Source organism: Sinocyclocheilus grahami, unplaced genomic scaffold (assembly GCF_001515645.1).
Source record: "Sinocyclocheilus grahami isolate Dianchi unplaced genomic scaffold, SAMN03320097.WGS_v1.1 scaffold398.1, whole genome shotgun sequence".
NCBI lineage: Eukaryota > Metazoa > Chordata > Actinopteri > Cypriniformes > Cyprinidae > Sinocyclocheilus > Sinocyclocheilus grahami.
In genome coordinates, this window is record NW_015505577.1 from 27549 (window position 1) to 33341 (window position 5793).

The following is a 5793-nucleotide window of genomic DNA, read 5'->3' on the forward strand; positions in this document are numbered from 1 at the left end:
TATATATATATATATATATATATATATATATATATATATATATACACACTCTAAAAAATGCTGGGTTAAAAATGGACTAACCCAGCTATTGGGTTGTTTTGATCCAACTGCTGGGTCAAAACAACCCAATAGCTGGGTTAGTCCCTTTTTAACCCAGCGCTGGGTTATATGTAACCCAGCATTTTTTAGTGTATATAAGCTACTTTTATGATTTGAAGTGCATTATAAGTACACATTCAATACAACTTCTTATTAAGGGTAGACGCTTAAACACACTGCTCATCTGAGTTTTAAGGGGGAAAATATTTGAGTGACTGCATATGATTAAAATTGAAGCGGGTTCAATATAACATTTTTAATGATACACATTATATGCACTTTTAATATATTGTCAATTTTATTTTATTGGCAGTTGCAGGGGCGGCTGCAGCATTTCAATTGTGTTCTGATAAGTTAAAATGCCCGTGAACGAGTTTTTTTTGTTGTTTTTTTACAAAAATTTTGATTTAGCATATAGTCACCATTTCAGTGTGAGAAAAGCTGCAAACGATTCAGTTGCGTGAGTGAACTGCCCGAATGAATCAAACTGAATCATGAACCATTTTAGACGATCAGTTCTCGAATCTGGCATCGCTAGTTTTGATTCTAAACCTAGAATAGAAAGCACACATGACATAATTGCCGAAATATTATCATTGTCCCAATGTCCAACGAAGTACTCGGCAAACTGCTGTTTTTATTTTAACCGAGCGGTGGCGCCACATACTCTTTCATCTGAACTGCCAAACGGAGAAAAAAATGAATCGGTGTCTCTACACGCATCCTTATCTCAGTTCTGTGATTACAAATGCACCATTCTGCATTCTTTTATTAAAAAGTAAATCTGTCTTAACACCTGAGACCATGAGTCACCTGTCTTAACATTTGAGTTTGTTGTGCACACAGGCAAGAGCATTAAAGGGCTTTGGAAAAAAGAATTAGGTTAAAACAAACATAATAGGCCTACTGATAAAAGAGTTATACTAGACATCCTACAGTACAAAAGCTATGGCAGTGTCTGACCTGAGCTTACTGCCTCCAAAGTGTTGTTGTCATACTAGCTGCCAATTCATGATTTATTAATATGTTTCTATCTTGCCCCATGTGGTGGAGAGACAATGAAATATTGATTTCCTCTGGTTTAGGTTGGCAGTAAAGACAAGGTTCTCATTTTTTATGTAAGCTTTTGAACTGTCCCTTTTGAGACCCCCACCTGCCAACAGTAGTAGTCAAGAAGTGTGGTGTTTAGCTCTGTACAAAAAGTAGAATTTCTACAATGGAACAAAATCAGCTCACATTACAAAAGTGCTGAGTTTTGTTTCAAAGGATGTAGGAGTCTTACTTCTGCCTCCCACTTTCTGACCATGGCAATTCTTTGTCCTTGCAGTTTCAAGCCAGCTCATCTTTTTTTCCCCTTTTTTCATTCTTGCATGCTCTCCAGAAATGCCTGGAATTATGCCATGATTGTAAGAACAATGAACACAATCTTTCTCTTATCTATATTTATACATTGAAAAGCCACTAAAGGGACTGTCTGGTGTCACTCTGAACGTTGTTATTTGTATTGGTGGTTCATTAGGGGTTAAAGGGGAACACGCAGTCATAAACTTCACCTCTGCGTAAGCTGATTATATAAATGTTCCACTTGCACAGGCAATGTTCACCAATCACACCCATCATCTTAAGAAATGCTATAACCCAACTAGCAATACAGCACCACAATTGTAAACTATTTAATATTTGAATATTATATTTTTTATATTTTAATTGTGCTGCAAATGCCCTATAGATGGAAGCAAAGTCCAATAAAAAAACGGATTAATTCTTTAAAAAAAAAAAATAATAATAATAATAATAAAGTATGAAAACTGCAAATATCAAAATAAAAATCTCCCTCCGCTGCTGATCTTCCGAATATAGTAGCTATATAAAAGGCAACATTATTACCCACAATTATTAGGTTTAATCCATACACTTAAAAACCAGGCATTATTTATTTGTATTTCCTTCTGTTTTTCCTATTCTATTTTTATATCTATTTTTAACCAGTAGTTCAAAACCAAATGGCAAACGTCCTCGTGTACCTTTTCCTTCTTCTAAATAAAATGGACCAGAACTCGGCACCTGTAATGTGGGGCCCAAACGATTTCACAGCGCCATTAATAAATAAGCGTCTGGAATTCAGTGTCTTCTTTTTGCGTCATTGTCTCACAGTTACTGGGGTCATTTGACAGGAGAACAGGCCACGAGTGGAGAGAAAGGAACTGGATAGCCATCTCAAGTCCAGGAGGCCGGGATCAGATTCGTCGGCCCATCTGCAGCGCTTTCCCGGGAAGCGAGTGTGTGTCGTTTTATTAAGAGCCACCTCTGGCCAAACTTCACAAGGCCACATTCAATTAGGCCTATTGAAAATGCTTTCAAGCACTTCCTTGTTTACAAACTGCCTTATAAAGGCACACGGAGCGGAACCAAGAGGGTAAAACGGAGTCACCGCAACCAGAGGAAGGAGATAAATTGCCACCTCAGCCAAAATTCCAACCATTTGAAAAGGAAGCGAACGGATGCATGCATTCCTTGATGAATTACACATATTTCTCCACAATGAGGGTGACCAATGCGTGTCCAGGAAAGATGCAGGAATTTCAAATCAGGAAAGGGCTTTTATTGCGGGCTGAAGGGGGAATTAGTTGGTGAATGGAGAGGGCTAAGCTACATACGCCGTGTCCACAGTTAGGCCCGTGTGCTTGTTTTTATCGCTGCATGAGACTGGTGTGACCTTGTTTACCTTGGAACTGTGTCAGAATTCATTCTCTGCTTGAAACCCTTTCTCTCGATTGCATCAGAGCTATGGGAACAACATTTCCAGAGCCCATCTGATGTTTTGGCTGCTGCTTTGAAGTGCTTATTACAAACTATTAGTGACTTGATATTTATTCCCATTTGACTAAGAACTGTATTTTGCTTCAAATTGTGAAAGATATGCCACACACACACTATTCCTTTGTGCTAAAGAGAAAATGAGTGATAACGATTTTATTCCTAAGGAAACAAGAGTGGTATTTGTGTTATGTACATTTTCTTGCCAAAGTAATTTACAGCATGCTCCTCAGTGCCATTTACCAGAACGTGCAGTTAAGAATAGAAGTCAAGTGTGAAGGGTGTGCCTCAAGAACCAGACAGAACGTCAAGAACATGCACTGTTGCTTGAAAGTGCAGATAATAGTGAGGGAAGAGCAATGTTAGTCAGGAAAACGGGAAATGTGAGGTTGACAAGATTGTTGTATGATTGTTGTATTTACACATTTTCAAAAATGTCATTTAGTTCAACTGACACTGCACCAGACTGGTTATTTAAAGGTGCAGTATGTAATATTGACAGCTAGTGGCTGAAATGGGTGCTGCAGTCCAAATTCAAAATATTGAACAAGGAACAAGGAACGAGCGCAACTGACAATGTTACGTAATGAGTCTTACAGTGTAAGGTGATGAGTTGTTTTATCTGTGTTTAATATGTCTCTGGTCATAGGGCTATTTTGATTGATGCTGAGGCTTTTTAGGTTGGGTAGAATCCGCTATCTCTGACCCAGTTCGTTTGCTGGCTTCAGTGGCTGCAATATGCTGTATTTTCCACCAACTGGCAACCCAGGGTGTTGAAACACTATTGGGTAAACTGGTAGTGGGTGGAATCACACAGACCAAAACAAAAACAGATATTCCGACACGGAACGCACATTTCAAAGCCGAATAACTGGCTGTAGCATTATTTTTTGGAGAAACAATTATGTGAACTTAACATGTTTCCTAAATATCTGCAAATATATTATGGTATTTTTATGCTTTAGTACAGTTAAAAAAAATAAAAAAAATACATACAGCACCTTTAAGGAGTTGGAGTAAAGGCTCGTTCACACCAAGGACGATAACTATAAAGATAACGATAAAGTTCTAAAAATCGTTCTCAATATTAAAGAATAGCAGAGTCCACACCACAGCTATAACGATAAAGGCACAGAGAAACGTTATCGTTGGAATCACTTTCAAAACGATTTTTCTCCAGCTGATGAACGATAAAAAATTGATAGCCAATCAGAATCCATCCTGCTGTAATGAGCTCAAGAATTTAAAGCGGCAGATGTGCGTGCGCTTCGAATAAACAGACAATATCATTCGCTGGACGCTAATATCATTATCTTTATAGTTATCGTTCTTGGTGTGAACAGGGCTTAACAGACTCTGATGCAATGGTAGGACCTTAGGTCCTATCCCATAATACGCCTTGTGCTCTTTTCATGTTCCACTGACTCCATACTTTTGTGACTTAATGCAGCTTTGATTGTTGGGTCGAAGGTGCATAACAGCCACAAAAGGGGAAAACCCTGCTTCTGAAACTTTAAATGACAAATGGCATACCCTACAGCTGAGCGCTCCAACCCTGCTCCTGTAGAGCTAACGTACTGCAGAGTTCAGCTCCCAACAAACACATATTAACCAGCTAATCATGGTTTTCAGAGTTACTTGAAAACTACAGACAGGTGTGTGAGCAAGGCTGGAACTGACATCTGCAGCAAGCTAGCTCTCCACGAGTAGGGTTGGAGACCCCTTCACTACAGTCTTGTGGACTTCGTGGATATGCACACACAACAGCCATTGTAAGTCAGCAAGAGCCCAAGTGCATATGAAGTGTGTCATTCATCCAGCATGTATACAAGTTAAATCGGTCTACGAGTAACCTCGGCATTGGTCGTGACACACAACGTGTATTTAATCCTTCAAATATTTGATTTCTTTAGACCAGAGGTGCCAAATCCTGCCCTTGAAGGGCCACTATTCTACAGAGTTAAATCTAAAGTTAAGTCTTAAATCAACACACCAGCTAATCAAGGTCTTCGGGATTACTAGAAGCTTCCAGGCAAGTATGTTGTGGCTGGTTAGAGCTAAACTCTGCAGGACATAAACTCTGTCCCTCCAGGAGCAAGGTTGGACACCCCTGACCTAAGCAGATGACTGTGGCTCAACTTCGCCAAACATGCTGTTGCTCATTTAGAACAGTGCATGTTAATATACGAAAGTATAAGCCTGAATACTTTACTCCATCTCACGGATGGTGTGACTGACAATTATTGGCATCATCATAGTCTGTTGATGTCCATGCAGACCATCTAGCCGAGTAAACTTGAAGAATCCTCAAATAAAGAGTCCACTAGTGTGCATGCATCTTGTACTACAGTCAGTTTTTAGGACAACTACTCCTGTGGCAAGATTCAGCAGAGTATTGCTGAGCTAAGTTAAATTTTCGACAGGTATAGTTACCTGACACTATAGCTTAGACTTTTGAAGTGAACTTTAGCTTTCCATCGAATGCTGGGGTTTGTTACTGCAACACTAACACAACAAGGCCACACACTTGCAATGCACTGGCCAAGCCTTCATGACTGCTGTCGCATACTTGTGTAGAGTGTTTTTGATTTTAGTTTGAGTGTGAAATATATAACTGGTGAGTCATCTATGTTCTGCTAGCATAGTTGAATGTCATATGGACAGATGGGAGAGAGTGGCAAGTTGATTCAGAATAACCAAGTACATTTATCGGCTTGAGTGTACTATTTGACCTCAACAGGAAAGTACTAATGCCATTGCCATTGCCATTGTCTTGAAGTTGATTCTGGCAGTCAGCGCGGTTGAGAGTTTGCAGTGGTCAAACACAAGTTGTTTTGAGGCATTGAGGGAATGTGGCAGATACACATGAAGAGGGAA